Source organism: Lepus europaeus, chromosome 17 (genome assembly GCF_033115175.1).
Source record: "Lepus europaeus isolate LE1 chromosome 17, mLepTim1.pri, whole genome shotgun sequence".
Classification (NCBI taxonomy): domain Eukaryota; kingdom Metazoa; phylum Chordata; class Mammalia; order Lagomorpha; family Leporidae; genus Lepus; species Lepus europaeus.
The window spans coordinates 53,641,004-53,664,447 of NC_084843.1; the positions used below are offsets into that span (position 1 = coordinate 53,641,004).

At 41.5% G+C, this 23,444-nt stretch overlaps 1 protein-coding gene across 1 annotated transcript in view; it reads left to right on the forward strand.

Annotated features, from left to right (window-relative positions):
- REEP3 (receptor accessory protein 3) overlaps window positions 1-23,444 on the forward strand; it is a 95,523-nt gene that overhangs the window by 43,102 nt on the left and 28,977 nt on the right. The gene's annotated exons all lie outside the window — the stretch shown is intronic.

A 23,444-nucleotide genomic window follows, 5' to 3' on the forward strand; every position in this document is an offset into this window, starting at 1 on the left:
TGCTGGTTCACTCTCCAAATGGCCCAACAGCAGGGGCCAAGTCAAGAGCCTGGAACTCCATCCAGGTCTCTCCTGTGGCTGAGAAGCACCCAACACTTGGGCCATCTTCTGCTGCTTTTCCAGGTATGTTAACAAAGAGCTGGATCAGGAGTGTAGCAGCCAGGATCTGAACCAACACTCATATTGGATGCCAGAGTCACAGGCAGCAGCTTAACCCACTGTGCCACAATGCCAGCCCCGAATCTCCCAATTTTAAGGTTTGCTGATTTGCACCCTGAATTCCATCTTCAGGCTGATTTCTGCTTTATCTTATCTATCACACTTATATTTACAGTTTCCAGAGATTAAGATGAGACATTTCCAGGAAAAGGACGCATTACCCTGCCTAGCCCAATAATACTGTACTGATCCTTACTGCACCCTATAAAGTAGACATGGAAAATATTCCAGTGTTAACAGGCTCAGAGAAGTGTTTTAACCTTCTCATAGTCACATGAGTCATAAATGCAGGATAGCCACCAGTTCAGAAAATTCTCTTTCTGATGTTTTATTGTATTTCACCATGCTACCTTTAGAAATGTAATTGAGGGTCCTAGCTTCCCCAAATTTTGAAACTGGTTTCACAGCCAACCAGTGAATTTGCTTCTGGTTATATCAAAGATACACCTCTGTGGGCCACACCTTATAGGTGTTTTTTCTGTTAGGACAGTTGAGGCAGCTTAATCAATACTAGGGCAAGACTGTGAGCCTCTGAACTGTGAACTGAGAGGTTAAAATGCAATTACAGGTTTTCCAAAATTCTCTAAAGTCTTGACAGTCCTTTAAGTATTTCCAATCTAATTTTACTCTGACAAAAAAATTTTTTTGAATATCATTCTCTTACACCCACCTGTCAAAAGCAACTGAGTCTCACCTAAACTTATGCATCCTATTTAAACTGATTCCAACAGTTTTCTCAGAACTCTGTCCTATTAAGTTTTCCTGTATGCTAATCCTATCCAAATTTGCTTTATTTTGCATATGGTGGTTTCTTAATAAGTTTAACCTGCTTAAAATTGCCTTCTTATATCTTCATATCCCCTTATATTATCTGATACTGTGTTCTTTATTCGTACACGCATTTATGTTTGTCTCTCGCACCAGAATAAGCTCCATAGGGAAGACTTTTGTTGTTTTGTTAATTATACTCCCATACCTAGAGTAGCACATATTACATGACAGATACTTAATTTTTTTGAATGAATAAAAAATTAAGAAGGGGGAGAGAAGATTGATTTCTAAGTATGTATCAAATATTAAATTGTGCTTACAAGAGCAATGTATTTCTTAAGTGGATTGATCTGATTTCTTCGCTTTGATTCTGCTGGGTTAGGAGATATACAGTCTAGTCTGAATACTTGCCTCCAAGCCCAGTTTCTTTACGGTATTTGGTTATGACCTAAATTCTGATGGTATCTACTTCCAAATCAGTTTCAGAAAGCAAACATTTTCAATTAATTTACTTCTTCCTACCCTAACTACTACCATTCCCCTTAAGCCTGCAAATGGTAGATTGCACCTGATAAAACAGATGCTGTGTTCAAATCAAAACAAATGGAAAGTGCTGTGTATTTTGGCAACCTTCCTTTCTTCCTTTGACTATTTTTAAAATAGAGCTTTTCTAGGATATAATTTCCTGTATGTGTGTGCCTGATATGGCCTACTTAAAAGACTTTTCAGTCTTGCAGTAATTGAAATGTAAGCTAACTGATGAATTAGTACAGTTTTGCACATTTTTCCCAGCTCATACCATCTCACAACCGAAGATAGAGTATTTACTTCCAAGTCATGTGTAATTGCTGTAGCTTTTCTAGGAAACCAGCATTCTTATTTTAAGAATGTTGGATAAAACAGCAGTGAAAAGCACTTAAAAATCGAAATCAAAGATTTGGCCCAGAAATTTACTGTGTGCAAGAACAAAGAACAGGGAAAACGCTGGGAAACTGCTCTGTAAATGGCCTAGACACGGCCCTCTAAAACTCTCTTGACTTGGTTTTTGAAAGTGACCTAACATTCGACTGTTTAGGTAATATGAAAATGAACAAATATACCACATGCCAGTTTTACAGTTTCTACTGGATTAGTACAATCTGAAGTTGTCTGGTATTTCTTGGGTGATTGTAGAAGGGGAAAAACGCACTAAAGAATTTTTCTTTATTGTCATGGAGTGTTCCCTAGGTCTCTTTGGATATTTTGGGTTACAATATTTATTTGATTTAAGAGATGTGATGATTTGGAAAGTTAAAAGGTTAGCCTACTGAGTAAGGTGGGATTCTTACTGAAAATTAGTTTTTTCAGGCCACATGCCTATGTGTTTTTTTCATTCCAATGTACTTTTTAGTTTTTATCAAAGGTGCACTTGCTTATGACTTAACAAGATAATTAGTTTTCCAAGGCTTACTATGAAGAATAAGAAAGGGGCCAGCACTGTGACATAACGAGTAAAGCCACTGCCTATCATGCCGGCCCATATGGGTGCCAGTTTGAGTCCTGGTTGCTCCACTTTCAATCCAGCTCCCTACTAATGCATCTGGAAAAGCAGGGAAAGATGGCCCAAGTCCTTGGGTTCCTGAACCTACATGGGAGACCCAGATGAAGCTCCTGGCTTCAGTCTGGCCCAGCCCTTTGAGGAGTAAACCAGTGATTGGAAGATCTCTCTCTCTCTCTCTTTTTTTTCTCTCCCTCTCCCTCTCCTCTTCCCTGTCCCTCCTTCTCTCTTTCTCCTTCTCTCTCTTACTCTGCCCTAAAATAAATAAATCTTTTTTTTTTTTTTTTTATTTGACAGATAGAGTTAGACAGTGAGAAAGAGAGAAAGGTCTTCCTTCCGTTGGTTCACCCCTGAAATGGCCGCTATGGCCAAAACTGTGCCGATCTGAAGCCAGGAGCCAGGTGCTTCCTCCTGGTCTCCCATGCAGGTGCAGGGGCCCAAGCACCTGGGCCATCCTCCACTGCCCTCCCGAGCCACAGCAGAGAGCTGGACTCAAAGAGGAGCAACCGGGACTAGAACTGGCACCCATATTGGGAGGCTGGTGCCGCAAGCGGAGGATTAACCAAGTGGCCCCAATAAAATAAATCTTGAAAGAAGAAGAAAAAGGAGTTTCCTCACCGCCTCCTTCCTATTTCTAATTCTCTGGAGGCACCTCTCCATCTACTTTTTGTCTGAATCTTTTAGTATTTATTTTCATATTCTTTTTTTTTTAAGATTTATTTATTTATTTGAAAGTCAGAGTTACAGAGAGAGCAGGAGAGACAGAGAGATCCTCATTGCCTCTTTTTTTAAAAGATTTTTTTCTTTATTTATTTGAAAGAGTTACAGAGAAGTAAAGACAGAGATCTTCCATCCACTGGTTCACTCCCCACATGGCTGCAATTGCCAGAGCTGCACCATTCCGAAACCAGGAGCCAGGAGCTTCCTCCAGGTCTCCCACACAGGTACAGGGGCCCAAGGATGTTGGCCATCTTCTACTGCTTTCCCAGGCCATAGCAGAGAGCTAGATCGGAAGTGGAGCAGCCAGGACTCAAACTGGCACCCATGTTGGATGCTGGCACTGCAGGCGGTGGCTTTACTGGCTATGCTACAGCGCTGGCCCCCCTCAATTTTATTTTCAGTTGACCTTTTTATTTCCTAATTATAGTCTTCTTTCTTCATAGTCTTTCCTTGCAGTTTTGTGTGTGTGTGTGTGTGTTTGCTTCAGCCTCTATGTTTCATATAAAACTTCCTCAAATGCCAGATGATCCATGGTTCTCTTGTGCTCATATTTGAGTGTTACAATGAAAAGCTGACTGGCGCACTGTGCCCATGAGAGGGCTTCTTGAATGTTATCTTCACTGTAGGGTCATCTGACTAGACCATTGTATTTGCTCCTAGGGCTATGTAAGGATGTACCAAACTGTGTGGTTTTCAACAGCAGAAATTGATCGTCTCACAAGTTCTGAAGGCTAGAAGTCTGTAATCAAACTGGTTAAGGCTCCCCCTTGCCTATTTCTAGCTTGTGATTGTTGCCAGCACTTCATTCACATGGTGTTCTCTGCTCCTGTCTTCATGGCTCTATTCTCTTTTCTTTTTATAAGGACACGATTCATTTTGGATTAAGAGTTCACAGTACTCTAGTATGACCTCATCTTAACCAGTTACATCTTCAATGACTCAATTTCCAAATAAGCTCACGTTCTGAGGTTACCAGGGGTTAGGACTTTGTATTAGTGTGCTCAGATTGCCATAACAAAATGCCACAGACCCGATGGCTTAAACAATAGGAATTACATTCTCCCAGTCGTGGAGGCTGGAAGAGCAAGATCAAGGTGCTGTCAGCAGTGGTTCCTGGTGAGACCATCCCTTCCTTGCCTGTTGAAGGCCACCTTCTCACATGGCCTCTCCTCTGTGCACACATGGAGAGAGAGACAAGGACATCAGCCCTGATCAGCTTAGGTCCCCATCCTCATAACCTCATTCAACCCTAATTACCCCTTTAGAGGCTCCTTCTGCAAATACAGTCACATTGGGAGTCAGGGCTTCAGCCTGTGACTTCTCAGGAGGTGTAATTACATAACGGATGTCAGCATGTTTGGGGGGAAGACATACATTCAATCCATAGCAGTCATCTCCTTGGAAAATTATCAGTGTCTTAGATATTTTCTCCTGTGCCAGTCAGATTCTTTCAGAGAATTCATCCATGTTGATAGCATTCTATTGAGAGAATAAGGCTTCTTAGGGGCAGTTTGTAAACTTTTACCTAATCATTAATATCCCCGCTCTGTGCTGTGGCAGAGATTTGCAAATCTAGACAGCTTGTAATTTACCTTTTGTAAAAAATAAACTGTCTGGTTCCTCTGGGGAAGATAGAGCATTGACAACTGCTAGGGTGGCAAGACCTGTGGGGACTGTCTGTTCCAGGTGCTTAGGCCCCTGCCACCCACGTGGGAGACTCAGGTGGGGTTTCAGACTCCTGGATTCTGCCTGGCCCAGCCCTGGCCATTGCAGCCATTTGGGGGAATGACCCAGCAGATAGAAGATTTTTTCTCCCTCTCTCCCTCTCTCTCTCCCCTTGTCCCTGTCACTCTGCCTTTCAATTACATAAAATAAATCTTTTTTAAAAATAAAAACAATTTGTTCATGATCACCTTAGTATCATTATGGTGGATTCCAACTTTAGGAAGCAAGTGTTAAATTTGAATAAGATTATATAATTGGGAGACTTTTTAAAAATGCCTAACATAGTTAAAATTTTAGAATATGAATTAAAATAACCCTTGAACTTTATGAAATAAATTAAAAGTGTTCCCACAATTGTCACACTAAGATATATCCAGCAGCCTTAGTTGCCTGTCCTTTTTCTAGCTTCTAATGAAAATGCTTTGGAAAATAAAATTCTCACAGTAACACTTAAACCTAAGAGGCTAAGCCAGGCTTTTGCTAATATCTAGAAAGAATTCCACGAATTATAGTGCCAATGGAAATGGATTTTTAGAACTGGGACAGATACAGTTGTTTCCATGAAAGGAAATGTTGCTAAGAAGTAAATTGGAAGGAGGCCTAGCCATCTCCACCCGAATCCCTACTGGTGGAATAGCTTAAATTCACAAAAGCTACAATAACCAAAAAACTCAGCTGCCGCCACCATTATGCCAGGAGAGCTGCATTTAGAGATAGCCAAGGTTCCGCCTTCCCTCTATCGACTCAGAAACCATCATCTCACTACCTTGAAGAAAACCTACCCCGTTAAGTTCTAAACAGCAGAACTAGTAATTGACTAGAAGAAAAATCAAAAATGCAGAAATGACAATACTGTATATCACAATGTATGTTCTTCAGGATAACTGCTTGTAAAGGATCTTTTTTTTTTTAAGATTTATTTTATTTATTTGAAAGATTTACAGAGATGTAGAGACAGAGAGAGAGGTCTTCCATCCACTGGTTCACTCCCCAAATGGCCACAAAGTGGGAGCTGAGACTATCCAGAGCCAGGAGCCACGAGCTTCTTCTGGGTCTCCTACATGGGTGCAAGGGCCCGAGGACTTGGACCACCCTCTGCTGCTTTCCCAGGCACATTAGTAGCGAGCTAGATCAGAAGTGAGGCAGCCCTATGGGATGCCGGCACTGCAAGCGGGGCTTTAACCCACTGTGCCACAGTGCCAGTCCTAAGAACCTTTTTTTGAAAGAGAAATGAAAAAAAATAAAAATGAAAAATCGAACATGAAACATTCAACTCAATAAAGCAAGCAAACTATCAAAATTGAATGAATCTGTGAAGAAAGGATAATGAATAGAGCAATATAAAACCAAAAAATAAAAAAAAAGAATCAGAGGAATTGATATATCTAAGAGTTGTTGTCTTGAATAAGCTTAATAAGCACTTGAAATAGCTAAGGTAGGGGCAGACATGATGGCACAGGTGTTAAGCTGCTGCTTGGGAGGTCCACATCCAGTGTTGGAGTCCCTGTTTGAGTCCTGGCTACTCCAGGCATCTGATAGCTCTCTGCTAATATGCCTGAGAGGCAGTGGACAATGACCCAAATACTTGGGCCTCTGCCACCCACATGGGAGACCTAGATGCAGTTCCTAGCTCCTGGTTTCAACCTGGCTTATCTTCAGATGTTACCAACAGATGGAAAATCTCACTGTGTATGTCTGTCTCTCTCTGTCAGTTCCAAAGAAATGAATCTTTAAAAAAGAAATGGCTAAAGTAGAAGTAGTCCAAAAAAATATTGACACTTAGAAATAAGAAAGGATTTAAGCAAGCAGTGCTAAATTTAAGTGACAAAATAATCAAACTATTATCTTTGTCATTAAAAAATAGGATATCATATGTCATAGCATATCAGGTGCCTGACATTTTTTTTTTCCAAGCAAAGGTTAGATTATGTATGCAGGGATATTTCTGCTTTCACACAATAGCAGGATCTGCCTTTGGAATGCCCAGACATGTACATCATCTTGCCATTATGTAATTTTAGAAATACAGTGCATTACCAGCTACAGCTGTAATAATCAGACTGTCAACCAGATTGCCATCACACTGTGAAAGGTCCCCCCTAAAAATATAAAAGCTAGAACTGTTCCTTGAGATTTTAGCTTAGTAAATGAATTAAAATCTTTCTTCAAAACTTCATGGAACTTTAAAAGCTCATTACAAAGATGTTGCTTCAGAATTATAATACAAATGTAAAATGATAAAGTTCTTTTGAAAACATATAAAAATTTTGAAATATTTTGTACATATTTATCTTAAATTTTGACCATCTCTTGGCTATCAGGTTTTTTTGTTCTGATTTTTTTTGTTGTTTAGCCAGAGATCCAAATTCTTCAGGTAAAATAGAAAACAGTCTTAAGGCCAGCGCTGCGGCTCAATAGGCTAGTCCTCCACCTGCAGCGCTGGCACACTGGGTTCTAGTCCCGGTCGGAGCGCTGGATTCTGTCCCAGTTGCTCCTCTTCCAGTCCAGTTCTCTACTGTGGCCCGGGAGAGCAGCGGAGGATGGCCCAAGTCCTTGGGCCCTGCACCCGCATGGGAGACCAGGAGAAGCACCTGACTCCTGGCTTCGGATCAGTGCGGTGTGCCGGCCACGGCGTGCCAGCCACAGCAGCCACTGGGGGTGAACCAACAGAAAAGAAAGACCTTTCTCTCTGTCTCTCTGTCTCTCTCACTGTCTAACTCTGCCTGTAAAAAAAAAAAAAAAAAAAAAAAAAAAAAAAAAGTCTTCAAAAGATTTTGAAAGGGCACAGAAATAATAGAGTAATTTATATATGTATTTTTTTTTAAAAGATGTATGTATTTATTTGAAAGGCAGAAAGAGGAAGAGAGAGATCTTCTAGTAGGTTCATTCCCCAGTGGCTGGACTGTGCAGACCAAGTGCAGGACTGGGCCAGGCCAAAGCCAGGAGCCAGGAACTCCATCTGGATCTCCCACGTGGGTGGCAGGGCCCCAAATACTTGGGCCTTCTGCAGCTGCTTTCTCAGGCACATTAGCAGGGAGCTGGATTAGAAATGAAGCAGCCAGGACTCGAACCAGCACCTGTATGGGATGCTTAACCCCCTGCACCACTGTGCTGACATCTATTTTACACGTTCACAATAACATTTAAAGATTTCCAACAAGTCACTTTTAAATGAATGTCTAACACTGCAGTTATCTTTTGTAACAAGATGTCAAAATAAATTATTGGCACCAACTGGGGAAGTGTTCGCCATTGACATTATGTTTGAACGTAATTTTGGCTTACTAATCAAAGTCGTTATCTTCTTCCTGTAGGAGATTGCTTTGTTCTTAGGGAGCAGAATCTAAGGGCTCCTCGGCTTTGGGGGAAGAGGGGGAATCTTCATGAGCTGTCTACTCAGGCTCTGATCTCTTGGAATGAACAGACAACAGGGCATCTCTGTGAAACTTTCAGGCAGAGGAGCCTGTTGGACTACCCTTTCCGGAACTGTTAGGTCAGAGTTTTATCTGCTCAATTGATAGCCATGAGCAGTGCACCTGAGAGATTGACTGACTGAGGCCCAACCTTTTTTATTTTAGCTCTTTGATTTTTCAAAAATGATAATGTGCACAATGTTATGATAATCAGGGTACATTTTAGATGTTCACATTGAACAAATTACCTCACAAAATTTACTTCATCTTTTCTCCAAACCTAAGGCTCTTTGTACATTCTCTTTGTAAATGGTCTCACCTTCCTGTAGTTGATTTTTGAGAACATACACAAAGCAGCCTTCCACTTTAGCGCTTCTCAAACCAGAATAAACCCCCTGCCCCCAGCCCTGTTGAATGTAGATTTTGCTTTAGTAGGTCTGGCCTGGCCTTGAAAGTCCACATTTCCAGCAGTTCTATAGTACTACTGCACTGTATGCCACAGTTAATGGCAAGGGTTCTGTGCATATTCTAACACATCAAAACACTCGTAGAGCTCTCTGTATGTGTGATGCAGGGGCCTACGAATCTAGATAATTCTTTGCAATCCTCTAGTGGTTCTTATCGAAAGCCTAGCTAAACCATTGATTAAAATCCATCTGATTTTATTGTGGCAGCCCCTTTCCCCATAGCTCTTTCCCACACTGTGCTGTTTTTAAAAGTAAATAAATAGGCCGGTGCCGTTGCTTAACAGGCTAATCCTCCACCTTGCGGTGCCGGCACACCGGGTTCTAGTCCCGGTTGGGGCGCAGGATTCTATCCCAGTTGCCCCTCTTCCAGGCCAGCTCTCTGCTATGGCCCGGGAAGGCAGTGGAGGATGGCCCAAATGCTTGGGCCCTGCACCCGCATGGGAGACCAGGAGAAGCACCTGGCTCCTGGCTTCGGATCAGCGAGATACGCCGGCCGCAGCAGCCATTGGAGGGTGAACCAACGGTAAAAAGGAAGACCTTTCTCTCTGTCTCTCTCTCTCGCTATCCACGCTACCTGTCAAAACAAAACAAAACAAAACAAAAACAAAAAAAAGTAAATAAATAAATTTGTGTATGCAGATGGACACTAAAACACAAAGTTTCTCTTAGAAATAGTCCTACATAAATTGATTAACAAGCTGAAATGTATTTTTAAAAAATAATGATTAAACAAAATTAACCATTTAGTACAACTGGAGGATTAGGATATTGAGTTGGACTTCCTCTTCATGTTCATGTTTTAGGGCTGGCCCTAGATAAAATGTGAACATCAGTGAAGCTTCCCTGAGCGGTAACCACCCTTCTTTCTGCCCTGTGGCCCCTTAGTGCCTCCCCCTGTTTACCCAGGCCTTACCCAGTGACACTCAGGCAGCCCTTCTCTACCCTGTGTGTCCTATCCTTGGTTACTGAGCTGTCACTGTGCCCCACCTCTCTGCTCACCCAAATGTGAACCTGAGTTCTCCCTGTGTGATTGACTGCACATGCTTTTGAAGAGAAGTAACTTGATAACATAGGTGCGTTATCAGTCATGATGTGGAATGTAGTCTTCTTTGCTTTCTCAGGAAGACCATGTGGTCCTAGTTTTATAAGGGCCAGTTCTCATTGTTTGAATACAACATACCATATGTTTAAAGTATGCTGTGGAGCCTGTAGTATAAAGCTACAACTCGTATATGGGGGATGCCATCTTACCTAACAAGTGAATTTTTCCAATTACTCTGTTAAGTCATGGTGTTACCAGTCACCTGGAGAAAGAAGCATGTCTTTTAGTGGCCACTTCAGTTCACTTGTGGAAGCAGCAAGATGAAATCAACTATGTGAAGTTAGATGAGGAACTGGGGCACATGGAAACATGTAGGGAAAGTACAAAGTAGGATGACAATTTAGGATAGACAGAAGGATAATTAACAGGATGGCCATTTAGCCCAGGTTACACTTCCATATCTGGTTAGGCTCTTTCTCATGCTGAACTCCCGAGAAATGCCTATGTGGTGCTGTTAAAAGAAACCTGTCTCTCTTAAAAATGCTTATCATCCTAAATATGTTAGCAGGACCTTTTTTTTATTTTTTATTTTTTTGAAAGACCTACAGAGAAAAAAGGGAGACAGAGAGAGGGATCTTCCATCCACTGGTTCACACCCCAGATTGCCACAACATCCAGGGCTGGGCCAGGCAGGAGCCAGGAGCTTCATCCGGGTCTCCCAGGTGGGTGGTAGGGACCTACACACTTGGGCCATCTTCCACTGTTTCCCCAGGCCATTAGCAGGGAACTGGATAGGAAGTGGAGCAGCCAGGACTCAAACTGGCACCCTGTGAGATGCTAGCATTGCAGGCAGTGGCTTTGCCCGCTACGCCAAGCCATAACGCCAGCCCCCATCTCTATTTTGATGCACTTTAACACCAAATACTATCTGTAATGTGAGGCTTTCTCCCTCCTCCTTCAAAGCAACAGGGCATTCATTGATGTCTTTGTTCAGTGTCTGAAACTCCCAATGATCTAAGCTGTGGAAAGTTACGACCATACTCAACTGGGGCAGCGCAGAAAGAGGTACCTCAAAGTTGAGGAAGCCAAAATAAATCCTAACCTAACACATCCACCCCTGACACATGCCCTATCTTTTCAGACTATTTTCAGCCATCGTCTCTATTCATTTTGGATTTAACTTCAACTAGCTTATTTTCAGCCATGCTCTAACTTGGCACAGCACTGAGAAAAATCCCATAACTGAGCCATCTGTGTTGGATAAAAGAGGGAGTTTTTCTATTTGATTTCTCACATTTTGTTCCTCTTTGTTTTTAAGGAGAAAAAAAATCATTATGAAGTAACCAAGTTATTGCATAATGTTAACGCAACAGAAGGAATATTTTCAACTCTATACTATTTCCAAATAATTTGATGTCAGAGTCTCTGAAATGTAGAATAGAATGGAAGTTTGGGGTGAATTGACTTGAGTGAATAACTAATAATGCTCAGAAAATAATATTCTCTTTGGGTGGTCTGAAATTCAGCAGTGTTTATTTCTTTTAGACTCAGCAAAGATTTTGTTTTTCCAAGTGAAGCATGTTGTAGCATTTTATGCTCTGGATTTACTTAGTGTGGTTATTGAAATCATTAACCATATGTATTTTTCAATTTTTTTCTAAAGACCAGCATTAATAGCTTTATGATTTTAAAAATCTGTAATTAGGAGAAGTTGGAAAGTTGTTTAATCACCCATAACTTTAAAAGCAACTTTGACAAAATGGGCTATTTTGTGTTATAAATTGCTGCTGCTTGCAGTTAAGTTACTTATGTAAACCTTGTATAAATTCAGATCTTAATATTTAAGAAATAGTTCATTAGAAGCCTCTGTGTTTGCTTTACCAAGCACAACGTACATAGTACTGGAATACAATAATGAGCAAGATAGTTGGGGCTCCTATTGGTTGTTGTAGTCAAAGGCAAGGGTTATGTAAACTAACCACACAGATACACCACAAAGGAAAAGTATGGGGAACCAAGGTTACATACAAAGGTATTTGCAGAAGTTCATGGGAACAGGGATTTAAGTATTAAGTTTAGAAGTAGATGTTGTGGTACAGTGGGTTAAGCTGCCACTGGGATGCCCACATTTCATATTGGAGTGCTGCTTCAAGTCCTGGCTACTTCGCTTCCAATCCATTTTCCTGCTAAGCACCCAGGAGTCAGAAGATGATGCCTCAAGTACCTAGGCCCCTGCCACCCTCATGAGAGACCCAGATAGAGTTCCAGGCTCCTGGCTTTGGCGCAGCTCATCTGGGGAATGAACCAACAGATGGAAGATCTGTCTCTCTTTCTTTCTCTCTGTTGCTCTACTTTTCAAGAAGATGAAAATAAATAAACTTTTAAAGGAAGGTTGCTTTTGGTGCAAGCAGTTTAGAAATCCATGCATAGTTTTTCCATCATTTATATTTTCCACGAACCTTTTGAGGACTCCCACATTAAGACCTCTGGTAAGGAGGGAAATCTTTTCTCTGTAAGGCCATGAATAATCCAAGAGTACCTCGTCAGAAAGTTTGGGAGGGGTAGGCATTTGGTCCTCACATCCCACATCCCACATCCCACATCAGAGTGCCTAGGTTTAGTACTTGCTCCAGCTCCGGATTCCAGCCTTCTGCTAACACAGACCCTACGAGGCACTGTGATGACTCAACTAAGTGGATCCCTGCCACCCACATGCACTCTTTGTCTCTGTGACCTTCAAATAAGTGTTAAAACATTTTTAATTAATAGAAAATGGAATTAAAATATGTTTATTTTGGTGCAAAAAAAATTGAAATTGTTACATATGAGGGATCATTAAAAAAATCATGGAAAATGCATATGTCATGAAAAAGTATGCACGGATTTTAAAATTCTAAGTTCAAAATTTTAAAATAACCTCATGTGTAACGTGATATATAATAAAGTATCAGTAGTTATATGTTGGATCAAACATTGTTCTGATAATCACCTGTTTTTCAATGTGTTACATTAATCTTGGGGGTAGAAACACCTTGACATCAAGGTTCATGACTTTTTTGTGTCAAAGATTTTGTTGTTTAGGCCATAAGTAATACTTATCAAATTAGTATATCAATTTTTTTATTATGAAAAATAGACAGTATAGGTTGAGCATCTTATCTAAAAATTCAAAATTCCAAAATCCGGCTTTTTGAGGGCCAACAGACACAAGGGAAGCATTCCACACCTGACCTCATGGGTCTGGCCACAGTTAAATCATGATTCAGTGTATACAAACCGCAAAATTATTTAAATATTGTATGAAGTTACACACAGCCTGTGTATGAAAGGTATATATGACACATAAATGAATTTTGTGTTTGGACTAGGACCCACCCACAAGATATCTTATTATAGATATGCAGATTGTCCAAAAATTTTTTAAAATCCAAAACACGGTCTCAAGCACTTCAGATAAGAGATACTCAACCTATACAGTTATGTCATATTTATCAGCATTGAATCTTTAACATATTATTAGTATTATAATATCACATTGATCATAGTCTAACAAGAATAAGTTATATTAGGTACAATTTAAGAAAAAAACTTTGTAATTAATGTGTCATTACAAATTATTTAGGACCCGGAAATCTACAGCAACTTGCCTCCCACCAGAACATGATACTTCCCTGTTTACTTGGGGCCTATTTATTACTCTTTTTTTTTTTTTTTTTTTTTTTTTTTTTTTGGGACAGGCAGAGTTAGACAGTGAGAGAGAGAGAGACAGAGAGAAAGGTCTTCCTTCCATTGGTTCACCCCCCTAATGGCCGCTATGGCCAGTGCGATGCACCGATCTGAAGCCAGGAGCCAGGTGCTTCCTCCTGGTCTCCCATGTGGGTGCAGGGCCCAAGGACTTGGGCCATCCTCCACTGCCTTCGTGGGCCACAGCAGAGAGCTGGACTGGAAGAGGAGCAACCAGGACAGAATCCAGCACCCCAACCGGGACTAGAACCCGGTGTGCCGGCACCGCAGGTAGAGGATTAGCCAAGTGAGCCGCAGCGCCAGCCTATTTATTACTCTTATTAATAAATAAATATTATTTATTTATTACTATTTCTTTTCTTTTCCTTTAATTTTCCCTTAATTTTAATTAATTTTTTTCTTAATTTTCCTTCCCTTTATTTATTTATTTGAGAGACAAAATGGCAGAGAGTTCGTTCCCATGCACTGGTCCACTCACCAAAGTGCCTGCATTAGCCAGGGCTGAGCCGAGCTCAGTTTCTGTGATAGAAAATCATGAAGATCATTTGGGAATTGCAGCTCACTTTTTGTTTGCCTCATTTGTTTTTCCTGGGATCTAAATCAATGTCACAAAAATTTCGCCTAAGAATGTAAATCATAAAAACTTGTTTTGTTGTAAAATGTTAGAAGATCATGAAATGAAGCCAGTTTTTCTTTTGGCATCAGAATAGGCAAATGCATACCAATTAAATGGAGCATGGTCTTCGGATAGTAAATTTAGCCTATGGGTATGTTCGTTTCCAGTACTCACTCAGGCTTTAAATATCCTGTAATTCCTTTAAGAGGGTGAAGCTAAGAATCCCGTCAGATGACTGTCTGGATTTCTGAAATGCTAAGGCTTTATAGAGGTCTTATGGAATTTTGGGTAATAATAAAGCTAGTGCTGGCTTGCTAAGTAGGACAACCTGATCCGTGCACTTTACACACCAGCATGTAATTTTAGGTGCTATGGTTTTATATCACAGATGACTCTGTTCTTCAAAAGAGCCTGCCTAATTATAAGAGTATATTTCCCTGGAAAATAGATTCCTTTTGATATTTAAATGATCTTAAGATTTCATTTGAGTGCTTTTATTTATAAACATTTTCGATTAAAATATTCATCACATTTCTCTAGTCACACACACAAAAAAAATGGCCCATCTCCTTAAAAACCCCCAGCCTCAACTGGACTGCGCGCTCAGCTCTCTGCATCTTTGCTGAGCCTCCTGCCTGGCCTGGTCAGGTGTAATCTCTCCACTCAACATGTAACCTCCCTCCTTCCTCCTCCCCAGTTTCTCAGGCTCTGTCTGGAGAGGTGCCCATCCGTCCTTACAGATGTCCCTTCCTAATAAACCTTGCTATTTTACCTCCCACTAAAAAAAAAAAAAAAAAAAAGGATAAAGTGCTCCAAAATTGAATATCATTTCATTGTGACCACTTTCAAGATACATTTATTACTGAATAATTAGGAAAAACAGAAATTACAGTCTTGCTTATTACATTGACCCAGTTCACTTAATCATTGTAATAAATATTTCTGAGTGTCTGTTCCGTGCCAGGTACTGTACTAGGCATTATATATCTTTTGGGGTGCATTTGTTCCTATAATCTTCCCACTGACTTTTATGAACTTCATTCTTTAGCTATCTCATTGACACCCCGCCCCCCCGAACATGTTTACTTCAAACTTTGTCTTTATTTCTAACAAGTGTATTTGTCTTGACTTTGTGACCTGTTCAAAGAGAGGAGGGTTAGTGCTGAAATCACATTTGCTAACAGATTCCACAGCTGGAAGCCACATTCACCAAGGGGATCACAATAATATTTTAAAATAGAATGCCTCTGGCCCTGTGCCAGTCTGCTGTGTGAGATTGTCAGCCTTGCCTGCCCTCCAAGTTCTTCCCAAATACTTTTGACAGTCCCCCTGAGGGTCTCTCCAGAGCCTTTCTTTCTTTTTTTCTTTTTTTTTTTTCCCACAGTCTTTCTTAAAATGGTACTCCTCTTCTCCACTCTGGTCTTTTGGTAGCGCCCCTGTGTGCTGCTCAAGGCACTATGAGCGACAACAGCCTAAATCTGTAGCCACTGCTGTATACAGGTTAGTTTGTATTTACTGATGATGTCCTTACCTCCCATCTATTTTCCAGCCTTGCGCAATCCTTGCACAAAGAGGCACATAGGACTGGGCAGCCCCACATGCATTCAACAAGTTCCTGATGTACATCTATTGAGCGCTTTCCGTGCCTGACACAGGGGATTCAGCAGTGAGCAAAAGAAGTCTTTGTCTTCTTGGAGTTTACATTCTAGTAGGGAAAGACAGGAGAAAAAACAATAAATATTTGTCAGATGTTACTAGGATATGTGGAATATGCTACAGCAGGATGAGGGAGTTGGGAGGATACTAATATTTTAAACAGACAGAAGAGACTTCTTAGACGGCATGTTTGTGAACAGAGACCTGAAGCAAGTGAGAAAGCTATCCACATGGATAACTGAGGGAAGAATATTTCATGCAATTAAATAACAGCATGAACAAAGACCCTGAGATAGGACCATATCAACACATTCAAAAGACAGTAAAATCGAAAGTGTGTCTAGAGCAGAACCAGTAAAGGAAATATGAAAGCCAGAGAGGTAGCTGGGGCCAGATACATAAGACCTTCAAGGCCATGGTCAGAATTTTGATGGGGAGGGGCTATCATTTTGGCAAAGCTACCACAATGCTGGCACCCCATGTCAACACTGATTCAAGTCCCAGCTGCTCCACTTCCGGTGCAGCTATCTGCTGCATTCATGGGAGACCTAGAAGAAGCTCATGGCTTCAGCCTGGCCCAGCCCTTGTTCAAGTCCCCAGCTCATCTTCCAATTCCAACTCCCTGCTAACGTGCATCCTGGAGGGCAGCAGGCAATAGCTGTAGTAATTGGGTCCCTGCCACCCACGTGGAAGACCCAGGTTGAGTTCTCAGCTCCTAGCTTCAGCCTGGTGCAGCCCTGGCTGTTGTGGGCATTTGGAAAGTGAATGGATATGACAATAGCTATATGGATATGACTGTCTCTCTGTTTTTTTTTTTTTCCAATAAATTAATTAGATAAACATTTTTAAAAACAGGAGTGGGAAATCTGAATGTTGTCTGGACTCACTGTCTGCCACCATAGGTGGCTGTGACCATGTGCTGGAAGCTTTTGCTCTCACTCTTCCCTCCATTGCCTCCTAAACACCCAGGAATACCACCAGTTCCTGCTGTTGGGAGCTCAGAATGTGCCACCATCTTTTACTGATTTTCCTGAACCTTGCCCACAACTTCATAAATAATTCCTTTAGTTAGTTTTCCTCAAAACATTGGAATCTTGACCCCTACTGGGAGCCACGGCATGTAATGTAGTAAAAACAGCAGGACATTTTTAAAAAAATCCATTCTTTACTTTTTTTCCCTCCCTGGTATAATATTAAATTCTGTTTCTGTTCCTGTGACATAAAATAGGTGAGGTTTGCTGCAGTTGTATCAACATGAGCGTGGTGTTTAATGATGCCACCTGAGCCTGAAGAATGTGCTAAATTACGTTTAGTGTGAAAGAGCAATCAAAAGGAGGGGCTGTGTGTACACATGTATGTGTATCCGCATCTTAGAGCTTATAGGTATAAGTGTCACATTCTTGGAGAACGGAGTTCTATAGGAACAGAGACTTTTTTTCTTTCACAGCTTTTTATGGTCATTGACTAGGCTACATAGCAGTAGCACAGGCAATTCCTGTGTGCTATGTGAGCCACCTTCTATAACACAAACATTCTTCTGAAAGTGAGTTGTCATCTGTGTTAAAAATGTTTACTAATGGGGTGCACGTTTGTCCTGGCACCCATGTCCCACATCAGACTGCACTAGGATTGACACCCAGCTCTGGCTCCTTATCCAATTTCCTGCTAATGCAGACCATGGTGGGCAGTGTTGATAGCTCAAGTAACTGGGCTCCTGCCACCCACGTGGGACAACTTGATTTAGTTCCTGCCTTCAGCTCCACCCCATGCCCATTGTGGGTATTTGTAGAGTGAACCAGCAGATGGGGAGCTTTCTGTCTTCTGTCTCTGTCCCTCCCTTCTCAAATAAACAAATCCAGTTTTTTAATGTTTACCTCTGAGATTAGGATAAAGGTCAAAGACTTTTAAGAAACAGTTGAGCACAGATTTCATATTTTTCATTGTTCTCATGACAGTGTCTAAACAATAGCTATTGATTTTTACCAATTGCTTCTGAAGTGGAAAGAAATATTTGTTGTCACTTTCCCAAAATAAATTTGTGCTGATACAGATGATGCTAGTAACCCTTTCCCAAATACCTTGAAAGGTAGATTGTGATTTGTTAGTCTTGATTTATTTGCATCTTATATTTGGTTACTTATGTCCATAAGATTATCAATATGATTGTTTTCCTATCAATTTTTTCTATTAATGTTGCATTTTATTTTTTCATCTGCACAAATAACTAATAACACTTAAGGTTTTGTGACTTTCTTTATTTTTTTTTTCATTGACCTTGATTTCCTTCTGTTATTTCCTTTGGGCAAAACCTTAAACATTGGGCTGAGTGGCCTTGAAATATAGTTTAATAAAAGCTTTGCTGAATAATCATTTGGTATAAAATCCCAACCAAATCTATTAATGGAAAAAAGAAGGCAATATATTTTCAAGGTTAACTTTCTCTGGGGTTGCTCCCATGAATAACACATGCTCACTGAATTCATTTAATTATTGAGTGGATTCAACTGTTTTCATGTCTATGTTTCTGATAAGGAGAATGAAACATCTTTAAGTTTAAGAGCAGATTGTTGTAGAATGTTTTCACTAAAGGTAGAAAATTAAAAACCATGGATTTTGCTATTAGAAATTGTGTTCATTGCCCTAGGAACGTATATAGAGATACCCTCCCTATTGATTGGATAGTTTATTGGTTCCTAGTTTTTGTTTTTGTTTTTATTTACTTATTTATTTTCCTTTTATTTGAAAGAGAGAGATTTTCTTTCCACTGGTTCACTCTCCAAATGCCTGCAACGGCCAGGGCAGGGTCAGATCAAAGCCAAGAACTGGGATCTCAAGCTAAGTCTCCCAAGAGGGTGGCAGGAACCTAATTATTTGAGCCATCATCTGCTGCCTCCCAGGGTGTGCACTAGCAGGAAGCTGAATCAGAAGTAGAGCAGGGGCCGGCGCTGCGGCTCAATAGGCTAATCCTCCGCCTGCGGCACCAGCACACCAGGTTCTAGTCCCGGTTTGGGCACTGGATTCTGTCCCGGTTGCCCCTCTTCCAGGCCAGCTCTCTGCTATGGCCCGGGAAGGCAGTGGAGGATGGCCCAAGTGCTTGAGCCCTGCACCCCATGGGAGACCAGGAGAAGCACCTGGCTCCTGGCTTCGGATCAGCGCGATGCGCCGGCCGCAGCAGCCATTGGAGGGTGAACCAACGGCAGAAGGAAGACCTTTCTCTCTGTCTCTCTCACTGTCCACTCTACCTGTCAAAAAAAAAAAAGTAGAGCAGGGACTCTGATATGGAATAAAGGCATCCCAAGCAAAATCATAACCACCATTTTTTTAACTTAAAAGCCAAAGCCTTCTTTTTCTCCTTTTTAAATATTTTGACATTATTAATACTCTCGCAACCTAAATATATATGTGTATATATACATATATATATATATATATAGTTATTTTTTAGAGAAAGCTTATAGAAAGCACTTACTTATTTTGTAAATTTTAAAATTTTGATGGCTTTGTTTGGAAAGTAAATAAACATTTAACTGAGGCTCAGGTACTTTTTAAAAAATATTTATTTATTTGAAAGACAGAGTTACAGAGAAGCAAGAGAAGCAGAGGCAGAGAGAGATGTCTTCCATCTGCTGGTTCACTCCCTAGATGGCTGCAAGAGCTGGAGCTTCTTCCAGGTCTCCCACGTGGGTGCAGGGGCCCAAGGACTTGGGCCATCTACTACTGCTTTCCCAGGCCGTAACAAAGACCTGGATCAGAAGTGAAGCAGCCAGGACTCAAACCAGCACCCATATGGGATGCCGGCACTGCAGGTGGTGGCTTTTTACCTGCTTTGCCACAGCAGCAGCCCCTGCACAAGTACTTTTAAAACCTTTGGGACATGCATCATCTCTCATCCATTCTACAACCAGTCATTCATGGAGTATCTGCAAACAGTCCCTTTCTGCAATCCCTCCATACAACCCTATTAGCCAGTGAAGTAGAAGTACTTGTGGAGTGTTACCTAGAGTTGTTATCCTCTGAAAGATCACAACCAGAATGATGATTGTAAAATAAGGAAAAACAGCAAGCCTTGGTACTTTTCTTTTTCTGAGAGTTTTCCCAAGCTTTCTTTAAGGGGAGCCAAATGTAATTTAAACCTTCTTCCCCAGGAAGGAGATGGTTATGTTTACACTGAAATTCCTGAGTTGCATAATAGGTAGACAACTACCCCAGAGAACTGGAAAGGTTAGTCTGGTGGCAGCCACTTATTTGAAAAGCCACATCGTTGAGGCCTTCCAGGTATACTGCTGCCTCTGTCACCCATTTCCTGGCTTGACGACCTTCAGCAGCTGTTTGTTTTGGCTGTTAGTAAAGTGAGGGGGGTTTGCCACACTATTTGTTTTCAAACTCTATCCCATGAAGCACTGGGGCTTCTTGGAGGCTTCTCAAGAGTCCCAGGGTAGGGTGAACAGAAGACCCAGCCAGAAGAGTTTTGTTTCTGATGTTTTTTCAGGGTTTAGAGTTTTGTTTTGTTTTGTTTTGTTTTTTTCAGTAAAGATATTATTTAGTTTTTAAAAATTTGATCACCTCCAGCCGGCGCCGCGGCTCAATAGGCTAATCCTCCGCCTAGCGGCGCCGGCACACCGGGTTCTAGTCCCGGTCGGGGAGCCGGATTCTGTCCCGGTTGCCCCTCTTCCAGGCCAGCTCTCTGCTGTGGCCAGGGAGTGCAGTGGAGGATGGCCCAAGTCCTTGGGCCCTGCACCCCATGGGAGACCAGGATAAGCACCTGGCTCCTGCCATCGGATCTGCGCGGTACGCCGGCCGCAGCGCGCCTACCGCGGCGGCCATTGGAGGGTGAACCAACGGCAAAAGGAAGACCTTTCTCTCTGTCTCTCTCTCTCTCACTGTCCACTCTGCCTGTAAAAAAAAAAAAAAAAAAAATTTGATCACCTCCAAGGTCCCCAGTAACTCTGTAAAAGTCCCCTGTGCTGGTGGCAGTCATTTTTTTCTTCGTTTCTTTGATGGGAGAGAGGCCTGTGATCAACCATGGTAAAATAACTTTGTGAATATACCTGAGAGATAAAAGTACTAATGTAGTGCTTGGATTTAGAAAGGGAAGGTGGATAAACTCAAATAAGAGCATCACTTCCTTTTTTCTAAAGGGTGAGGGCAGGATGGGAAGGAAGAAAAGTCAACACTAGACACACATAGAGTATTAGCCCTGGAGAAACATCTCCATACTCAGCCAAAACCTGGAGTTGGTTGTGTGAAAGATTTAAAAGAACTCACAAAGAGTAAGAAATTAAAGATGGCCCAGTGCTGTACTGTACTGGGTTAAGCCGCCACCTGCAAGACCAGCATCCCATACGGGCACCAGTTCGAATCCTGGCTGCCCCACTTCTGATCCCGCTTCCTGCTGATGTACCTGGGAAAACAGCAGAAGATGGCCCAAGTCCATGAGTCCCTGTACCCATGTTGGGGACTCAGAAGAAGCTCCTGGCTCCTGGCTTCATATCAGCCCAGCTCTGGCTGTTGTGGCCATTTGGGGAGTGAACCAGAGGATGGAAGACCTCTCTCTGTGTCTCTGTAACTCTGCCTTTCAAATAAATAAAACTTAAAAAAAAAAAAAAAAGAATATCTGAGGGCCAGCTCTGTGGCACAGTAGGTTAATCCTCTGCCTGCAGTGCTGTCATCCCATATGGGCTCTGGTCCTAGTCCCGGCTGCTCCTCTTCTGATCCAGTTCTCTGCTATAGCCTGGGAAAGCAGTAGAAGATGGCCCAAGTGCATGGGCCCCTGCACCCACATGGGAGACCCAGAAGAAGCTCCTTGCCCCTGGCTCATGGCTTCAGATCAGTACAGCTCTGGCCATTGCAGCCATTTGGGGAGTGAACCAGCAGATGGAAGACCTTTCTGTCTCTCCCTCTCACTGTCTGTAATTCTACCTGTCAAAATAAATAAATAAATAAAATCTTTTAAAAAAAAAGGATATTTGGTCTTTTTTTTTAAAATTTGAGATATTGACCTTAAAATTCAATTATCTCATAGGAGGGATACTTCAAAAAGTTTTTAGAAAACGGAATCAAAGGGGGCTGATGCTGTGGCGCAGCAGGTTAATGCCCTGGCCTAAAGCACCGGCATCCCATATGGGTGCTGGTTCAAGACCCGGCTGTTCCACTTCCATTCCAGCTCTCTGCTATGGTTTGGGAAAGCAGTAGAAGATGGCCCATGTGCTTGCACCCCGCACCCATGTGGGAGACCCTGAAGAAGCGCCTGGCTCCTGGCTTCAGATCAGCACAACTCCGGCCGTTGCAGCCATCTGGGGCGTAAACTAATGGAAGACCTCTCTCTCTGTCTCTACTTCTCTCTGTAACTCTGTCTTTCAAATAAATAAAATAAATCTTTAAAAGAAAAAAAAAAGAAAGTGAAATCAAAAGATAAGTTTATTTGGGTACAAAATAATATTGAAATCCATGAATTGAATGTTTGAGGAGTCTTCAAAAATTCATGAAAAATATGTGTGATGAAAATTCTATGCATGGATTTCTAAATTTTTTTAAAGATTTATTTTATTTATTTGAAAGGCAGAATTACAGAGAGAGGGGGAGACAGAGAGAGACATCTTCTATCTGCTGGTTCATTCCCCAAATGGCCACAATGACCAGGCTGAGCCAGGCTGAAGCCAGAACCTTCATCTGTATCTCCCATGTGGGTTCAGGGGCCCAAGTAGTTGGGCCATCTTCTGCTGCTTTCTCAGGCGCATTAGCAAGGAGCTGGATCAGAAGTGGAGTAGCTGGAACTTAAATTGGCACCCATATGGCATCCCGGCATTGCAGGTAGCAGCTTAACCCACCACGCCACAACGCTGGTCTCAGTATTTCTAAATTTTTTGCACAAAAATAAACATCTTTTAGTTCCATCTTTCCATAGAATTATTTATTAGACTTTTATTAGAATTATTTTGCTCCTTTGAGAGAGACTGAGACAAAGAAAGAGCTCCCATCTGCTGATTGACTCCCCAAAAGCCCACAACAATTGAGCTGAAGCCAGGAACTCAATTCAGATCTCCAGTGTGTGTGGCAGGAACCCAGTTACTTTAGCCATCACTGCTGCATCCCAGTGTCTGTATTGGGAGCCAGAGATAGAGACTGAATAGATATTCCAACATGGGACCTAGACATCCTAATGGAAATGTTAACCATTAGGCTAAGTGCCCACTGATTTGGACAGTATTTTTTTAAGCCTTGAGGATTTTCTATAAATGACAGCAAATTGGTATTACTCATATTTTACACTACTATTGCTTCAAAAGTTAATTTGTGGTTGTTTTTAACTGATTTGTTCAGTTTTCTATTTATAAACTGCAGAAAGCACTTGAATTTTATATTGTCTATGCAAATAGACAATAACCAAACAAGCATCAGTATTAAAACCAAATAATGCCTCCCCATGATGTATAAGTGCAAGCAAGTAGAGGTGCTCAGAGTATCCACTGAAAGAGCCATGTTGCTGCAGAACATCCTGCTCAGTGGTATACCTGAGGTTGGGAAAACCATATTA